The sequence below is a fragment of the Hibiscus syriacus genome, unplaced genomic scaffold (assembly GCF_006381635.1).
Source record: "Hibiscus syriacus cultivar Baekdansim isolate YM2019G1 unplaced genomic scaffold, ASM638163v2 tig00002793_pilon, whole genome shotgun sequence".
Classification (NCBI taxonomy): domain Eukaryota; kingdom Viridiplantae; phylum Streptophyta; class Magnoliopsida; order Malvales; family Malvaceae; genus Hibiscus; species Hibiscus syriacus.
The window spans coordinates 2,240,198-2,260,633 of NW_024061944.1; the positions used below are offsets into that span (position 1 = coordinate 2,240,198).

Genomic DNA, 20,436 nt, shown 5'->3' on the forward strand with positions numbered 1-20,436 from the left:
AAAACACGGAAGCTCCCTTCAACTGATCAAATAAATCATCAATTCGGGGGAGGGGATACTTGTTCTTGATGGTCACTTTATTGAATTGTCTATAATAAATGCAAAGACGCATGGATCCATTATTCTTTTTGGCGAACAAAACTGAAGCTCCCCATGGTGAAAAACTTAGTCTGATAAACCCTTTGTCCAATAATTCTTGTAATTGGATCTTTAATTCTTGTAACTTTTTTGGGGCTATTCTGTATGGTGCCATGGCGATAGGTGCAATTCCTGGCATTACCTCAATCTGAAATTCTACCTCTCTGTCTGGAGGCAAACCCGATAACTCTGCAGGAAAAACATCAGGAAACTCTCTGACTATAGGAATTTCTTCAATCCCCTTCTATTTAGCTCTCACATCTAGCACACTAGCAATAAACCCTTGACATCCCTGTAGCAATAACTTCTTTGCCGACATCACTGATATTACATTAGCCAATGGGTTCCATCATTCACTAAATACCATGACTTCTACCCCTTCCGGACTTCTCAGCATTACCCTTTTCAATCTACAGTCAACATTAACATAGTAATGATATAACCAGTCCATTCCCAGGATCACCTCAAATTAATCAAAAGGTAATTCCATTAGATTAGCAGGGAATTCAATTCCCTGAATCCGTATAGGACACCCTCGACATACCATATTAACCCGAGCACTGTCCCCTAATGGATTAGTCACTATCACCTCGTTGCTAATAGCTTCTAACTGAATATTCAATTCTCTCACTAACCTACTATAAATGTAAGAATAAGTAGACCCGGAATCAATCAATACAAAAACATTCTTGTCATACAGTTGAAAGGTACCTGTTATAATCTCCAGGTCATCTCTATCCTCGCTAGTCTTGAGATTATACACCGAGCTGTGGAGCGTATCTCTTGTGGAGTCAAGGACTCTGACTGACTTATTCCTCTACTTCTACTACCTCTACCTCTACCTCTTCCCCTCGGAATAATCGAGGCAGACCTCTCTGGCTGTACCGATTCACCAGCTATCATAGAACAATCCTGGACAAAATATCCGGTGTCCCCACATTTAAAACAGGCTCCAGAAATCATTCTACATATCCCCGAATGGTTCCTTCCACAATGTGGATATTGTCTGACTTGGCTCGGGTTAGATCTCCCAGCTCCATATCCCACTGACTGTGTCTGTCGACCCCTCATATGATTTGATCCCCTTGCAGAAGATGTAACTGACTCTGATCTCGCTTGGGGTCAAGAACTCACATCTCTGCCACTTTTTGACGGTGCAACACTCGATGAAGCGAATTTTTCGAAGTCTGAACTCGAGAATCTCTGAACCTCTCATTTTGAGCTCTTTCCAGAGCTTTAGCACGGTTCACCACTTCTTGAAACGAAGATAAATTCGACACAATAAGCATCTCTTTCAAACAAGGACGTAAACCCTCAACAAACTACTCACAAGCATCATTCTCTGTAGGAATTAACTCCATAGCAAATCGGCTTAACTTGTTGAATTCACATTCATACTCATACACTGTACGATTCTATTGCTTCAAATTCATGAACACTTGCTTCATCTATCGGATAAACTGATCTCGATGTATTTATGTTTCAATTCCTCAAGAAACAATGACCATGTTACCTGATCACTAGTCATTCTCAGTGTAACATTTGTCCACCAAATCCTTGCTTGCCCTTTAAGCAAGGCAACAACCCTATCTAACTTCTCTGAATCGGAGCAATGAAGTCCCTCCAACATGATTTTTACATCATTAAGCCAAAGGTCTGTAGTAACATTACCTTCTTCGGCTTCACCTCTAAACTCTGGTGATCCTAAACCCTTCAACTCCTTCGCAACATTCATTCTTGGAGTTAAAGTAACAGAAGGTTGAAAACGCGCTAATATCACGGCCAGTGTTATGAAGAACACATCTTGATCACTTACATGCACTCCAGAGGGTGCCTGATCTTCACTCTGCCTGGCCAGGGCAGGTGAATTACTACTTTCAGCATGCCTATCATCTCCCGCTTCACTTCTAGAGTTACCATGTCCGGACATCTATAAAAACATAATCATGTCATTCTATTACAAAACAACATACTTACTATTATATCATATAGAAGTTTTCACTATTTTGTTGCCATGTACACATTATACGATACTTTAGACTCCATATTATGCTGAGAATCGACTAAACCGTAGCTCTGATATTAAATGTAACACCCCTAACCCGTACCGACCCGAATACGAGTCTGAGGTGTCACATTGACTTTTCAAACTTTGAATCTTGACAAAACTCAAGGAAAATTTAAAACTTTCATTAAAATAAAGATAATTTATTTACATAAATTGATCAAAATAACCAAATTTGATCAGAGCATTTATAATTGACACTTTTCTTACATGCCAACACACTATACACGACAAAATACATACTTTATCAGTTACTTCTGATATGATCTTCTAGCAGTGTTGCTGTTCTTGCACCCTATTTATGTTCTTCCTGATTCTTGGTACCTACGTGTAAATCACTTACACGCTAAGTCACAGACTTAGTGAGACATAAATAAACATATAACAATAATATCACGAACATACATTTCTATCAATCCACTAGGACATTGCGATGCACATGTAAATACCACATTATGACGTATGAGTAGGATATGCATGAATAAACAATTATTTTTCATAAGAATTTCCTTTAGTTGATATTTAGATTGCCCATGTACATTATTGAGAACAGAAGGTACACGAGTACACTGAGGTTGTGCACAATGTTGTCACCATAGCTCGAATAAAATCCCATAGGGCACTAATATTTGTCCCGAAGGACCACTATTTCCCGAAAGACCATAGATATGTCCCGAAGGACCACTGATAATCCCTCGACTCTTGGCATGCCAATTATATCTACAACTCTCATATTAAATAACATGGGCTTAATTATAAATACATTTCTCATTTCATATGTCTTTCATCACTGTCCACGTAAACACATAAGTCACTTCATATGATCATTTCCATTATTTCACATACCTGGAAGGATTCTCGATGATGGCATTCATTCATATAATATCATGTTAAATCATGAATGAATTATACATGTAATCACTATACCATTAATACACATATATATGTATGCATGTGCATGAATAGGAATCATAAATTAAATTATAAGAGATAGACTTATCACAAGTCTTATCTCAATACAATTCTTTCTAGGATAGGAACTCACCTTAGCCTTGCTTACTTTGACTCGATTCTAATCCTTCGATTGTTCCGGAACAAGATTACGTTCTATATCTACATAGTAATACATGGATACATATCAGTATACTAATTGATATATTCTAAACTATCACTCCTTAGGCTAAAAAGAAAGCTATTTTTATCTTTTAATGAAGGTATGCATCGATGCACTCTACAGTGTATCGATGCATTCCGTAACGTGTGCATCGGTACACAAATCTCATTCGATGTTTGTATTTTAAGGGGGTGAATCGATGCACTAATGGCATTCGATGTTCATTTATTTGAGAGTGCATCAGTACACATTGAATGTGCATCGATGCACACAGCCCAGAAATGTTATTTTAGCACAAAAATCCATTCATAATCCTCTCAACACTTCATATTTCACCTCTTTTATATCCTTAACTTGCATACATCTACTTAAACTAATTAATACCCATTCAATACCTCTTAAACTTAAAAATATAATCCCCCACATAGAATTCAAGAATCTCCCTCAAACTCCAACATGTTCTAATCTAATTCTAACACTTCGTATATCTTAATCAAGTAGATGACAAGTCAAATTCAACCTCCATTTCCAAATATGAACTCTATTTCAAAATTCCATTCAAGAACTCCTAATCTTTAATTCTTCCTACACCCTGCATCTTGTTGTTTTAAAGCAAATTAACATTTCCTTAAGCTTAATTAGCATCTAAGGAGCAAAACCAAACTTAAATCTCAACTAATAAACCACTAATAAGAATTCTTACCTTTACCTTGGCTCATACGCACAAAGAAGAAATGAGGAGAAGAGTTGTCTGGAAGCTTGGATATTTGCTTCCTCTCATACACGTGGCCTCCATATATATCTAACCAAATTAATTAATTTCCTTGAAAATAACCATTTTGTCCTTCTATTCCTTCTTCCTTGCAAATTAACCCTATACCAAATTAATAATATTTAATTATTCTGCTTTAGTCACCAAATTCTGAAGTTTTACAATTTAGTCTTTAACCCGGTATTAAGGCTGTTACAGTTATTAGTTAATAATTAATAGTTATTATTAGTTAGTGTTAATTATATAGGTTAATGTTAGTCTAAAATAACAATGTATAATGTATAATATTATCATTTAATATGAAAGTTTAACTCTTATATGAGTATGGTTAAGTGTCATTTAATTATATGAAAGTGTTGTTAATTATTGTTACATTTAATAATATAAGTGATTATTAAATAATTAAATATGAATATATATTTATTAATTTTCTTTTATGTTAACAGATTATAAAAAAAGGGACCCAATACAAACGGGCCAACTACCTAAACGGTGCAACCCAAACAACAAGCCCTAAAGTAAAAACCCAAGAAGATGGTATGTGTGTGCCAAACCCAACAAGATTAGAGTTTTACCCTTTCAAAGTCGTTTCCTTGCTCCCAATCATTGGATTGTGCTTAATCTAACAGCCCAGATGAGAAGATACTAGGGTTTTTAGAACCCTAAACCTACTACATCATCATCGCTACTGTCTATTTCTTCTATCACCGTCGCGTAGGCCTAATCACTCTGTCGTCACCGTTTTAGCCAACAATCGACATTTCAATCAATCAGAAAGTCAAAATCAGCAAAAAAACATGTATATATTACAAGGATCAAATTAGATAAAATAAGAAGAATCTGAAAAAAAATGAGATTATCAAATAGGATAATCATACCTACTACAGATCTTCTCGATAACACCAAAACCCATCGCCAGATATAACATGCAGAGGGGATTTAAAAAAAAGAACATAGATTCGAAAAGAATGAACTGAAAAAACCATATTCGAACAGAGAGCAACCATGAGGAGAGGAATCAAAAAAAAAAGAGGATACCTTTTAAATAAAGGCATCAAATCAAAAAAGAAGAGCTTGCCCTTTTGGTTTATATCACATTGGCTTCACCGAAGTTGTGGGAGTCCTAAAAGCACCAAAGGTAAACCCTTTTCTATTTTGGGGTTTAACGCTTGAGAAAAGAGGATAGGTCATAATAGTGTTTTAGCGTTAATTTATGTTGGAGTCTTGAAGGAGAGAGGCTTAAATAGACCATCGGTCCCTTGTCATAACCGTTTAAAGGGCAACTAGAGATTTTTTGTTAATTATTCAATTAACCTATGGAAGATCTCCAAACACCTTAGGCACCCTTCATAGAGTTATTCAAATAAAAATAATATTAATATTAGTATTCATTTTTTATTTATATTTATGTTATATTAATTGAATTAGATATGTTTATTCACTTTAAATGATTGTAAATTTTTGACCATTTCATACCTTTTTAATAATGAAATTATTTTAATAAATAAATATTTATTGTCTATTTTATTTATTTAGTATCTTTTTAATTTTTGATTTATTTAGTCAATTATTACATCATATGAATATTTCATCCATTTTATATTTGTCATTTATTATTGTTGCATTTGTACGACATGCATTTGTTTTCTTGTTTTCTAGAATAATTAAAGACAATGTTGTCTTGCGTCTTGGATTAACGAAATTACGTCCAACATGATTGGATTTCAATTTTCGTTAATTCATGTAGTAAGAGGACGTCTTTCTTAAATAAAATCGAGTGAATTAAATCATTTTCATTGAGTCAAATATTTTAAAAGAGATTCACTCATTTGTTATATTTGTTATAAACTCATAGAAATAGAAGGATTGTGACTTAAATTTGGAGTTCAAATATGTAAAACTCTATCGTCTTTGATAACGTATAATCGAGGGTACTAATTTTGGGCGTTGTGGGGTGCTCACTCTTCCCCATGCGTAATCAATTCTCGAATCCTTAAAACGAATTTCTTGTAATACGCAGACCAATTTTTGTCTTCAAAAATGATTTTTCTTAAAAAAAATTAAATATTTTTAGTATTCAACCTACCTAACCCAAAGGTCGATGATGACTCTAAAATCATTTCTAAAATTCAAATTAAATGAAAATTCATATTTTTCAAAATAAAGTCATTATTATTTTAAATTAAATTTATTTATAAAAATTGTTATGATAATTAGGGGTGTAAACGAGCCGAGTCGAGCTCGAGTATTGCCTCGACTCGACTCAAAAACTCTAACATGGAGTTCGACTCGACTTGAAAACTCGCGAGTTTAAAATTTCAAGCTCGACTCGAACTCGAAATCCTGAACTGAAGCTCGTGAGCAGCTCGAAAAGGCTCGAAATGAAAAAAAAATTCTTAAACTTAACTCGATTGAAGCCTCAAACTCGAACATGAACCTTAAATACATGAAATTTTACTGTATTTTAAAAAAAATCAATACATAAATATTAATATTATTATTAATTTATTTTTTAAAATAAAATCTTAATATATTATATTTCTGAGCTGCTCACGAGCTTTTCGAGTCGAATATCGAGTAGCTCATTTCAACTCGTTAAGAACTCGAGTCGAGTCCATTCGATCCGAATATTTATCGAGCCTTGATCGAGTCGATCTCGAATAGCTCGCGATCTGTCTCGTCTCATTTACAACCCTAATGATAATATATATATATATATATAGGTTATACAAATTGATAGATGGAATAAACAATTAGCAAGGAGCTTTTATTTTGTCAAATGACATCAAACCTTCATATAGATGTTCCTTAAAATGTTCTATGTAAGAGATAATAAGGAAGGATGGAGAATTTATGTTATAGAATTAATTTATAAAATTTTTAAAAAAATTACGGAGAATTTATGTTATATATAAAATTTTAGAAGAATTTTATTTTATAGGATAAATTTATAAAAAGTGAATGATAATATAAACTTTAAGAAACGAAAATAGATCAATAAAGAGAATATATAGAGAATTAAAAAAATTTAGAAAAAAACAACTCGCAATCCATCTCGGTGAGAGGTTTCCAAGCAAGCTATGAGTGACAAGCTCTCAAGTCCCGATCATCGGTTGGGGTTGGTAGTAGGCAGGGATGCACCTAAGTGGGGCGGTCTTCCACTTTAAAATTTTAAAATTATCATATATTTTATATTTTTATATATTTTTATTAAAAATTTGTTTTCACCTCCTAAAATTTTATAACTTCAAGTTTGTCTCTTCCTTCATGGATGATGTTTGCAAGGCCCGTGTATATTGGACAGCCCCATCCAAAATCTGCATTATTGATCTTAGGTATTCATTGTCCATTCTTTGGAATACTCCATAATCCATATACTCGCTCTACGGTATCTACAAACGGCTCAGACCGGAGATTTCCAGACACAGGAATTGATGAAGCTGTGAAAAATACATTGCAAATTAGCTTGACCGGAGATTTCCAGACTGTTAATTGGCACGAGTAACTTGGTCGCTTGATCTAAGAGACCTCGAGCTTTCCTTGCACTGCGCCATATGTAAGCAACTAGAATGGTATAGTTGGTGTACTCGGTTTCGTTTTCATATATGAATGATTTGACTTTTAGTGTATTATGTCGTTGTGTGATCTTCAAACCAAATACACTCGGGGTTTAGGAGATATAAATAGTAGCATGTATAAATTTTGAGGATAGATGCATGTATTATTAGCATGATAGATACAAATAAATTTCACGAGTAAGCATTTTTAATAAAATGGATAATTAACTTAAAAAGTTCGATTTAAGTGCCCTCCGTAAACCCTACTTGCATCCGCTACTGGATGGAGGGGTGATCAAGGGAGGAGATGGATCATATTTGACATAATGAAATCTAGGGGTGGGTGGTACTCTTGCTCGGAGAAGGTTGCGGTCATTAAGTGGTGCCACCTTAAATCGGGAAAAGCCTCTCGTCATTTCAGACCAACTATTGATGAGATGAAAGGGTGTTATGTTGGGACCGTCGGCGCACCCCATGCGCAGCAGAAACAAAATTCGACGGTCTCACCAGTGATCCAAGTACGAAAAATCGAAATCGGGAGGAAGAGATGTAAATACTTACAGTGGGTTCCTTGAAAACAGCAAGAACATCAGTGAATACGGTGGTGTAGATCGATTCGAATCGAAACCTCCACGATCACCTCTCGGCATCTACTCAGTTCACCCGATTGAGAGCAATATTCTTTTCCCCAAAAGTATTTTGAGAGAAAATGGCTGAAGGGTTTGTGTGTTTGTTGCAAAAACGACTGTTAGACCTAACACACCCTTTTATAGCCAAGTTACCCTAATCATATTAAGATTTTATTATTTCAAATTAATTAAATCTATATTTAATTAATTGGAATTTAATAATCCTCTTATATCCAAGTTACCCTAAATATTGGGGATTTATTATTTCAAATTAATTAAATCTATAATTAATTGATTGAAATTAAATATTCAGGATTATTAAAACATATATTTTAGTAACGTACAACAAATTGTACATATTTGCTCGTTTCAATCCTAGGGTGTGATTTTGTAGGTTCTTGTAACGTTAGCAATAATTATTAGAACAATTCTAATATTACATACAATGAGTGACATCTAGCAATATATCATTCTCACCTAAGTTACAAGAAAATATGATTCGACATATCATCTTATGTCGTCTTGGTGATTACTCTTTTATGTATTACATCCTTATGTCATTTATATCTAGAATAGGCACAAGTCTTGGAATAGTCACACTTGTATAGCCCATCTATTGTTTCTTGATATCTAGAGTAGACTTTAATTAACGAATAGTATATGATATCTCATATCAACTTATTCGAGCATGACCATGCATTTCTAGTCTTACTCAATCAAATGGCTTGTGATATATTTCCTATTATGTAGAAAGGACAAATCCTATCTTAATCATACACACCCACTACATATATTGAGATATATTCAATAACAGTCTTTATAGAGCAACAAGTTACGGAGCTTGTTTAGCTGCATCAAAACATACAACAATATATGTTGGGATAGTATTGATCTCAAGTCTGAGGATCATACATATAATCATCACCATGAGCAATGTTATGACTGTCATAATAATCCAAGACATATGCTCATGGTCGGTCAATCCAATACATTGTTCTCTAACAATATAATCATGTATCAATTCTGACATCTTTATGTCAATGACAACTCATTGTCATCAATCAATAACATGTTAGTCTTAAGCGTATTATTATTGTCCATGCCCATAATAATACTTGACTAGGGATCTTTTAATAATAACAATTATGTCATTATATGGACTTTATTATCTTCCAGTTTATGTTAAACACATATATATATATATGAAAATAATAGCGGCAATGACCTTATTCAATAAAATCGATAAATAAAAATATTATTACAATCATTATATGATTGATCTTTAAACATACTCTAACATATTATGGCGTCGAGGACATGACAGTCCCCGTACCGCCTCATGGCATTGATTTCTAGCACCCCCGTGACTCACGGGATTGCTCATGTCAAATGGATTACGAAACCAAAATGTCACTGCATAATCCATCAACTGGGAATTTGCAAGACGAGGCAAAGATTATTTTAAACTGAATTAAGTAAGAACAGCCTTGTTTTCCACAAGGTAAATAATGGTTGAAAATGCATTGAACTAATACATTGACGGGATAGAATAGTCTAAAGATCATGACGCTTGCTTTCCCCAATGATGTCAGTCAAAGGTAAATAATAATATTAGCACACATGATGTATCGACGATGATGAATTTTGCTGACAATCATTACATCAACCAGTTGATGTCAAGGAAACCAATCTCCTATGATTCTACAAGTCCAAATGGGTGTGGAAATTCCAGCATGCTAACCAAGGTCTGCTTTTTCCCACACCAACCCATGATGATATACACATACTGCTTATCCTCTTTCTTTCTTCTTTCTAGCATCTACGTTGCCTACAAGCTTCCCTTCTTTGGTTTAAACTGAACATTACCTCCAAGCATCCGAAAACGTTCATTAACAAGTATAGTACATTATCTTAAATTATTAGCGGTTCAGGTGTACATGTCTTATGAATTTTGGTAAGAATCTTTCTCCGTCATGTCCACCTTTATTCTTCAACGGATAACACATTTTCTCATCTAGGAACTAAATATGATCAACCAGTTTGAATATTGACAAGTACAACTCACATTACGTTTACTTGATGTAGCCGCTCAGCATGTCTTCCGTTGATGGTGAAACAGTGGTCCAGCACCAAGCACCAACAATAGCTCCAGATCCATCACCAAATAAAAAGCAACCGCCAAGCAATACCCTTTAAAGAATGCAAACCGTAGCGTACAGAGTTTATTTCTCATACAAGGCATAAACATGTCTATAAGTGGAAAAAGATGTAAGTGGATTCAATCTTCAAACATCCGAGGATCGAACTCGTGTTGATAAACGTATAGATATCAAAGTCCAAGACATAACTTAAGAAGTACTATACATTATCTTCTATGGTGGCAGAAGGTAAAATCCATCATGGTAGAAAAACAAACAAATTTAGAAGGAAAAACAAGCAAACAAACGGGAAAAAAAAGAAGCAATTTATAGTCATTGTTTCTCATTAAGGACTTCTTGGTTCAATATCCTTGAGCAGGCCTACAATCTGTTGCATGCTCGGCCGCTTGGTGGGAAGATCAGCAGTGCACAGATATCCGATCTTGAGGGCCTCCTCCATTTGGTAATCCGGACCTGTATCTCGGATTTTAGGATCAATAGATCTTGATCCTTGATTCATTCTCACCAATCCTCTAACCCAACTCACTAAATTTTCTTCTTGCTCCTCTGGATAATTATCTCCAATTGCCTTTTTCCCTGTAATTAACTCAAACAAAACAACACCAAAGCAATATACATCAGATTTTGGCGTAGGGGCATCACATTCGGGCTGAGAAAATTCCGGCGGTACATATCCTGGTGTTCCGCCGGCAACTTCATCCTCTAGACCAGTTCCAAATATCTTGGCCAATCCAAAGTCGGATAATCTAGGCTCCAAATTTAAGTCGAGATAAACACTGCTAGCTTTAACATCTCTGTGGATTATCGAAGGTGAGCAACCATGATGAAGAAATGCGAGTGCTCTTGCAGTGCCAAGGGCTATTTTGTGTCGAAATGCCCACGTTGTCAACAACCCTTCGGAGCCAACATTTTGTATCCCATTGTTGCATTCTTCCCAGGTATCAGTGCTCCAATCCTCGGTTGTGTGGACACCAAGTGGCAAGTCGTGTAACAAATTCTGCAAGTTCCCATTTTCCATGTAATCATAAATAGCAATCCTTTGATCCCCCGCCAAGCAATATCCTATTAATGGAACAAGATTTGGGTGTTTGATTCGACCAAGAGACTCGAGCTCTCTTGCAGCTTCTTGTTCTGTCAACGTTGATCCATGAACCAAAACTTTAACAGCTACATGAATTCCACCAGGCAGAAATCCTCTATAAACAGGGCCAAACTTCCCTTCTGCTAGTAGAGTGTCTCGATCAAAATTTGAAGTTGCAGACAAGAGGTCTGCAAATGTGATATTTAATAGTGGTTTCTCAAAAATCACTACAGGGACTGATGTTGCCTGCTTAACATCGGCCACCCAAGTGTTGAATCAGTTTGGAAGGAAAAGGGACCCGAAATATTCTGTTCCTCTTTATATGAGGGTTGCTTAACTACCCATGTCCTGGACTTCCTTCGGCAACCGAAGGCTAGGAACAGCAAGCCAGCCAGCAAGCACACCATGGAGAATGTTAAAGCCAAGGCAAGCGTATACCCTCTGTGTCTATTGGCTCTTCTTTTGAAAAAGACCGGATTTGCAGCAATGGGACAGCTGTTTAATGAGCCATAAAAGGCTGTTTCCAGGGTCTCAGGGGAGATCCCTGAATCACAAAGGGTTAAGTTGTTGTAAGAAAAGTTGTATCTCTCCATCCCTGCAAGTTTTTCCAAGAGAGAAACTGGAATTTCTCCACTCAAATTGTTGTGTGAAACATCAAGTATTTTGAGGCTTTTATGAGCCAATGATGGAATATGGCCTGTAAGATGATTTGATGAAACATCGAGTGCATGTAAGTTACGCATTTGCCAAATTTCACCAGGAATGTGACCGATGAGACTGGTTTTAGACAAATTAAGATACTCTAAACCCAGAAGTGTTTCAGTTCTGGGGAATCTCTGACAAGCAAATCTATTGTATGCAAGGTTAAGATGTCTAAGGTTGTCAGCTTGACTCAGGTTTAGGAAAATTTCTCCACTGAGCTGGTTCTCAGACAAGTCTAGATAAACCAAACGAGACCACTTGTAAGTAGAATCGAATTGTACCTGAGAAATGTGACCTTGAAGCTGGTTCTTGCTGAGGTCAATCACCTCCAGCTGCCCTTGAAAGACATCAGTAACCAATCCCTTAAACAAGTTCCCAGAAATGTTGAGGCTGGTTAGAGACTTCATTTCTGCAAATTCCGAGACATGGCCATAAACCTCATTTCTGGCTAGGTTTAAAGTTTTGAGCTTAGGAAAAGCTGCACCGAAACCATCTGGCAAGGATCCATTCAGACGATTTAATGAGAGATCGAGTGAAACCAAAGACTGGCAATTCAGAATTCCTGTTGGAATGCTCCATTCAAATCCATTTCCAGCAAGGTTAAGAACTTGTAAACTAGGTAGGGAGCTTATAGCTGCAGGAATTTCCCCAGAGAAATTATTACCAGAAAGATCAATGATTTCAAGCTGACCAAAGTTGCCAATATTGCTAGGGAGAAACCCAGAAATCTGATTAGAGGAGAGATTAAGTCTCTTAAGTGATCCTAAACTCCACAAATCTGAAGGCAAAGCAGTGATTTTGTTATTGCTAAGATCCAAAGACTGAAGCTGAGTTAGCTTACCAATGGTGGTATCAGGCATCAAACCAGAGAGGCCTAAACCTGAAGCCTTTAACCCAATAACATTCTCCTTCTTGGTATCACAGAGCACCACTTCCCATGAACAAATAGTATCAGAGAAGTTGTAGAATAAAGAAGAGTTTGAGCTCATCTTCTTCAAGAAATCCGAGACATAAAATTCATCTGTGTTGGGTAGTTGGCAGGTAAAATGCTTGAAGAAGAGTGATAGAATTAGTACAGAACCGATGAAACCAATATTCATTTTGACCCAAAACGTCAAAATTTGAGAAGTAACAAGAAAGAAGAACGCTTAAAGGCACCACATTGAACCCAGCTCAGGCCTCTATGGCTAAACTTCAAATCACCAGCTCCATTAAAACCAACGCCGCCAATAAGAACAAATTTTGAGCAGTGCTCTGGGGTTCCAAGTACAAGATAATTATTTGGCTAGAAATGCTGCAAACTTGTGAGGGGTTCTCCTGATGACCAGAAAAACCCAAAAAACAAAGATGTTCCTGTAAGAAACCAACAAAAAAACAGTGTTCTTGAAAGAATGAATGACAATTTCCAAAAGAAAAAAACATTTTCCAGCATACTGAAATTTGGGTCTTAGGAGAGAATGTGAGCTTACCTTGTCTGATTTTGCAAGTCTATCAAACCAACAAAACAAACCGCCACCAAGTGAAGCACTTCTTTTCTCTGTTAGAGCATATACTGCTCAATTTCCTTTGCAAACATAATTGTTCTTATTGGTACAGACTTTTTAAAGTAGTATTACCAAGCTCAGGAGAAAACAACAACAGGGTATGGAATTTTGAAGGGGAAGAGAAGCAAAGAGTGAAATTTGAGGACGGAGAGATGGCGGTTTAGAACTGTCAAAACTCAAAACTTGAGCTTCATAAATGAAAAAAGAATCCGATACAAATACTTTTGTAAATATAATGTAGGTTGGTGAATTTATCAAGGGATTATTATTTGTTGGTGGGTATTCAATGGTCCTCCATCGAGTGTTGAATCATCTTTTTCTTTTCCTACTAATTTACCTTTTATGAAAAAACAATGGACTTTTTATTTTGCTGGGACAAGTTTTCTTTATAAGAAAACATCTTTAAAATTTGGTGTTTTTCACTTCGCTCAGCTTGTGCAGTGGTTTGATTGTGAGTTGTGAAAATAAATGAACAGCCATGCTTTATGCCACATTCATTGGAAATCAACAGGAAACGACACCCTTCAAAGTCTTCTTTTCTCTTCTAGAGCTCGGTACACTGTAGACTTTATTGAACATGTATGTGATAGAACGGATAGTCAAAACAATTTGAGATAAAATTTTATAAAAATAGAAATAAAATGCGAATTTTTTGTAGTATATTATTAATTTTCAACGAATAAAATTGAAAATTTCAATCTAGTTAAAGATTTAAAAGTTTTCAATCAAATGATTATTTTTAAAAAATTAAAATTACAATTATATCTTATTTGAAAATAAAATATATACCTATAAACAAAACGATATCAATGTTATAAGTTATTTTAATTTACTTTAGATTAATAAAAAAAATAAGAAAGACAGGAATCCAAGTTGAGTACTACACTCCCAAAAAAACTATTTTTTCTATAATAATTTATATAATATTTAACAGATAATTATTTGATGTATAAATATTTTAATTTTGTTATAAGCTATTTTACTTTGATATTTTGTATTGTTAGTTTATAATAAATTATTATTTAATATGATGTCAATAAAAAAGGATAGAGATAAGGATTAAAATTATTTATAAAATTTTTAAAATTAATAAATACTACAGTTATCATCGTCTTGAAACCGCTTATGAAAATATTTTTTTTTAAAAAATAATGATACTTTAAATAATCATATATTCTTTATTTAAATATTAATTAAACATGTATAATAATATATTAAAACTATTTATAAAAAAACTAAAAATAGATCACATAATAATCCATATTTTATATAGATATGCATTATTACTATTGTTTAAATAGAGTCCACCAAGTTGGTCATTTCCCTGATTTGAATTTGGGGCTCCTACAATATGGGTTTTGATGATTTGACCCCTAATTCTAAGGTGGTATTTATTTTTATTGTGCAAGCTCTTCAAACCACTTATGTCTGCGTCGTGCAGACCACGCGCAGGCATTAGGCTTCGCATACTGTTTGTTTTTTAGAAGACAGAAGCTCTTCAAACGTCTGCGCGAGCTCTTCTTGGTGCAGACTTGGTTTTATGTCTTCAAAGGTCTTCAAACCTCTTCAATAACAATTATAAAATATAGTTATTTATTAAAATAATTTTAAATAATTTAATAAGGTTATTTATTTTAAAATAATTTATTATAAAATAATTTATTATAAAATAATTTATTATAAAATAATTTATTATAAAATAATTTACTTTAAAATAAATTATTATAAAATATGTATTGATTTATTTTAAAATAATTTATTAGTATGAATTGATTTATTTTAAAATATGGATTGATTTATTTTAAATAATTTATTAGTATGGATTGATTTATTTTAAAATATGGATTGATTTATTTTAAATAATTTATTAGTATGAATTGATTTATTTTAAAATATGGATTGATTTATTGTAGTTGTATGGATGATTTATTTTAAATAATTTATTAGTGGATTGATTTATTTTAAAATGGATTGATTTATTTTAAATAATTTATTAGTATGGATTGATTTAATTTAAAAAATTATTTGTATGGATTGATTTATTTTAAAACATAGATTGATATATTATTGTAGTTGTATGGATTGATTTATTTTAAATAATTTATTAGTATTGATTTATTTATTTTAAAATATGGATTGTTTATTTTAAATAATTTATTAGTATGGATTGATTTATTTTAAAATTGAATTGATTTATTTTAAATATGGATGATTTATTTTAAATAATTTATTAGTATGGATTGATTTATTTTAAATAATTTATTTAGTATGGATTGATTTATTTTAAAATATGGATTGATTTATTATTGTAGTTGTATGGATTAATTTATTTAAAAATATTAGTATGGATTGATTTATTTAAAATATGGATTGATTTATTTTAAATAATTTATTAGTATGAATTGATTTTTTTAAAATATGGATTGATTTATTATTGTAGTTGTATGGATTGATTTATTTTAAATAATTATTAGATGGATTGATTTATTTAAAATGGATTGATTTATTTTAAATAATTTATTAGTATGGATTGATTTATTTTAAAATATGGATTGATTTATTTAAATAATTATTAGTATGAATTGATTTATTTTAAAATAGGATTGATTTATTATTGTAGTTGTATGGATTGATTTATTTTAAATAATTTATTAGTATGGATTGATTTATTTTAAAATATGGATTGATTTATTTTAAATAATTTATTAGTATGGATTGATTTATTTTAAAATATGGATTGATTTATTTTAAATAATTTATTATTGTAGTTGTATAGATTATTTAAATTTCAGTATTGTAAAACTAAAATTATTTAAATCTTAGTATTGCAAAACTCTTTTAAGTTTAAAAAATCAGTTTATTTATATTTCAGTTCATTTTAACAGTCTGCAGACGTTAAAAAACAAACAGTCTTCTTCTTGCAGACTGCAGACTTTTGGTCCACCTCTTCTGCTGCAGATGTGATCTGCAGACTGCAGACATTTTACCTCTGCAAAAACAAACACCACCTAACTCTCCCAACTTGTTTTTGAGTGCTCGTGGATGGATTATTATGCCTTACCACCACTATAATCACAATCATTTTCCCTATCACTACATGCTAATAATATAAAAATTAAAACGTTTTGTATTTTTATTAATAATCACCCAATTTATAAATAAAGCTACAGTTAATAAAACACAACATTTCAATGGGAAAAGTATGGAATCTTAGTGATATAATTGTTTATTTTGTCGGGGTTTAGTTCAATTTAAGACAACTTTTTAAGGTTGATTAAGTTATTATCTTAGTGATATAATGGGATTAAGAAATCAACTCGGTTTTTTGAAGTAGTAAACCATTACCTTGGTTTCTATTTTTATTATTAAATTTGGGTTTTAAAGTATTATTCAATATTCAAATTGGGTTTTGTTTTCTTAAAATTTATTGCATCTTGAAAATACATTAATGTATGGACACTTTCAAGAGGTATGATGGATTGCCACCGAAATTTTATGTGGGAAAGAAGCAAACTGAAGCCTTTAGGGCACTTCCACTGCCAACAATGGGGCAAATAATAATCATCACCACCACTCACTCGTGAAAAAGTGCTATAGTAATATGTTTTCTATAAATATTATAATATTCAAGAAAGAAATGTTAATATCAAGATTTAAGCTTATTTCTGAATTGGTCGAATGTTATTCATTCATCTTTTAGTTGTTCAACATAAACGCACTCCAGATTTACATAATACAATTTAGGTCGTGTCAACAAGACTGTAACAATCATTATATATAAATTATACATGTCTACGTCTATGCTGAGATGCGTTGTTATGGTTCAAAGAATCAGTTTGTCCTGAGTTACGCCGGTTCGCTTCAGAGACTGAGGCTTAGTTTATTTTTACTGTATAACCTCTTCAAACCTCTTATGTATGTGTCGTGCAGACCACGCACAGATATTAGCTTCGCAGACCGTTTATTTTTTAGAAGACAGAAGCTCTTCAAACGTCTGTGCGAGCTCTTCTTGGTGCAGACATAATTTTATGTCTTCAAAGGTATGCGGGAAAATTAAAATCACTTAAACCTATTTTAAATTTATTTTAAAATATGGATTGATTTATTTTAAAATATGGATTGATTTATTTTAAAATATGAAAAAATTTATTTTAAAATATGAATTGATTTATTTTAAAATATGGAAAATTTTATTTTAAAATATAGATTGATTTATTTTAAAATATGAATTGGTTTATTTTAAAATATGGAAAATTTTATTTTAAAATATGGATTGATTTATTTTAAAATATGGATTGATTTATTTTAAAATATTTATTATTGTAGTTGTATGGATTATTTAAATTTTAGTATTATAAAACTAAAATTATTTAAATTTAAGTATTGCAAAACTCTTTTAAGTTTAAAAAAATAGTTTATTTTATATTTCAGTTTATTTTAACAGTCTACAGACGTTAAAAAACAAACAGTCTTCTTCTTGCAGACTGCAGACTTTTGGTCCACCTCTTCTCCTGCAGATGTCTACAGATGTAGTCCGCAGACTACAAATATTTTACCTCTTCAAAAACAAATACCACCTGAGTCATAACATCAGCCTACATGTTGACCAAGAACACTGCCATTCTCATAAATAATCTCTATAAATGTTCCATCGAGGGAATGGTTGGTGCTATTGTCACCATTTTCTAGAGTACTATCATTGGATTCCTTTTTCCTCCCATGAGTTTAACCTAATGTGATTGTGCTGGATTCCTCGGATGTAGATGGCCCTTATCAAACGAAGTTCCTTTACAAAGAACATGCTCAATTTATGTGTTTCTTCTTCTTCTTCTTCTTTTTTTACGTTTTTCCTGTTATGCATTGAGGTTTGATGATCTAAGACGATTTACCCATTATTAAAATAAACGAAAAATAGAGGTGATTAGAAATTTAAAAGACATTTTCTCACGAGACAACTCCATTCTCTTAAAGAACATATCTCTTGTTATCACCCCTCTTAAATATCACATGACAGTTATTTATATGTGGGTTAGAGATAGCACCTACTAATAGATAGTTATGAATAATCACGGGTTCTACCTATTTGTTTTATTTCGTTTGTTATTTATCTAATCTGCTTGTTTTGAATTCAACAATTACTGTCTTCTTACTAAAAAAAAAACAATTACAGTTTTCGACTAAAATTGATTTAAGGTATAGTATTATATCTCCTTTTTATACCTGATTTTTTTAATAATTTTTAAGCGTCTTTTTTTTCTCTTTTACTTTTATTTGACTAAGAGCAACAAACATCAATCTTAATGTTATTTGCTGACTGTCAGAGACTATTAGTTCTTTTGTTTTGTTTTTTATGTTATGTCTTTCATTTTCTTTTTTGCTTAAGTCTCTTTAATTTTAAATAAGAATCTATGTGTTAATGACACGTTTTTCTATATTTTTGTGGTACACATTTTCTCTACTCTTGTAATATAATCCTTATAATTTTTAGTAAGTTTTTCACATATTTTTATGGTCGTATTAGTACGCCAGTTGCCATTGTTCAAAGAAAAAAACAATTACAGTCCTGATGGTGGGAAAGAAAGTAGTCAAAGTTAATTTAAACGAGATTTCAGGTTTCCCCCTTAAAGATTAACGTTATTGGGCATTAACTTTTGGATTTAGCCCAAATAATTTAATACATTAGAAAACGTTATGGGACAAATTTGGGCTAAGTGTTTATTATATAAGATTTGGCCCTTAAATTTTGATCTAAGGCTGAAATTGAATACAGAATTTAGAGAAGCGGTTCATATAAATTGATCCAGTTAGTTTGGTGCAAAGATACTCCGATGCGTCCTTGGAAATTCTGGAAGCTGTTTAAGGAAATAGACAAAATTGTTGAGGAAATTTGTGATGTTATCTTTATCAACATATTTAGAGAAGCGAAAGCTAATGCCTCTTTTTAGACACTCATTTTCGTCTATATTTGTATTTTGTTTTATACGTATATATTTTATAGTTTGTAAACGGTTTTTAAAATTACGTATATAATATATAGTTTCTAAAAATATTTTGAAAATGTATATAATATATAGTTTTTAAAACACTTTTGAAAACTATATAATATATAGTTTTAAAAAAATTTAGAAAAAATATATAATATATAGCTTTTAAAATCATTTTGAAAACTTATATAATATATAGTTTTTGAAAACTTTTTTAAACTTATACAATATATAGTTTTTGAAAACGTTTTTGAAAATTATATAGTTTTTTAAAAAATATTTTGAAAATTATATAGTTTTTTTAAAAAAAACATTTTCGAAAATTTATATATAATATGTAGTTTTAAAAAAACATTTTTAAAAATTTATATTATATAGTTTTTAAAAGAAACATTTTTTATATTATTATTTATTTATTATTATTACTTATTTTTATTTTATTTTATTTTATTTTATTTTTCGTTTCAAGTCTAATCTGTCCAAGTCCAAGGTTAAATATTGGCTAAGCGGGTCCGAACCAGCCCAGTAGTAAGATAAGGTTTAGGGTTTGGAAATCCTAGACAATGCATGTTAACGGTGCCGCGCAGAGAAGGTCAAGGGTCAAGTCACAAACGGCGCGAGATTTCCGGCCGAGATCCCCGGGACTGACCCATCCCGGGGTGGCCGGTCATAACGGCCATGAGCGCCCCTG

The 20,436-nt window shown here is 32.4% G+C and overlaps 1 pseudogene; it reads right to left on the bottom strand.

Annotated features, from left to right (window-relative positions):
- Window positions 1-10,553: 10,553 nt before the first annotated feature.
- Window positions 10,554-13,809, bottom strand: LOC120150851 (annotated as a pseudogene).
- Between the last annotated feature and the right edge of the window lie 6,627 nt (window positions 13,810-20,436).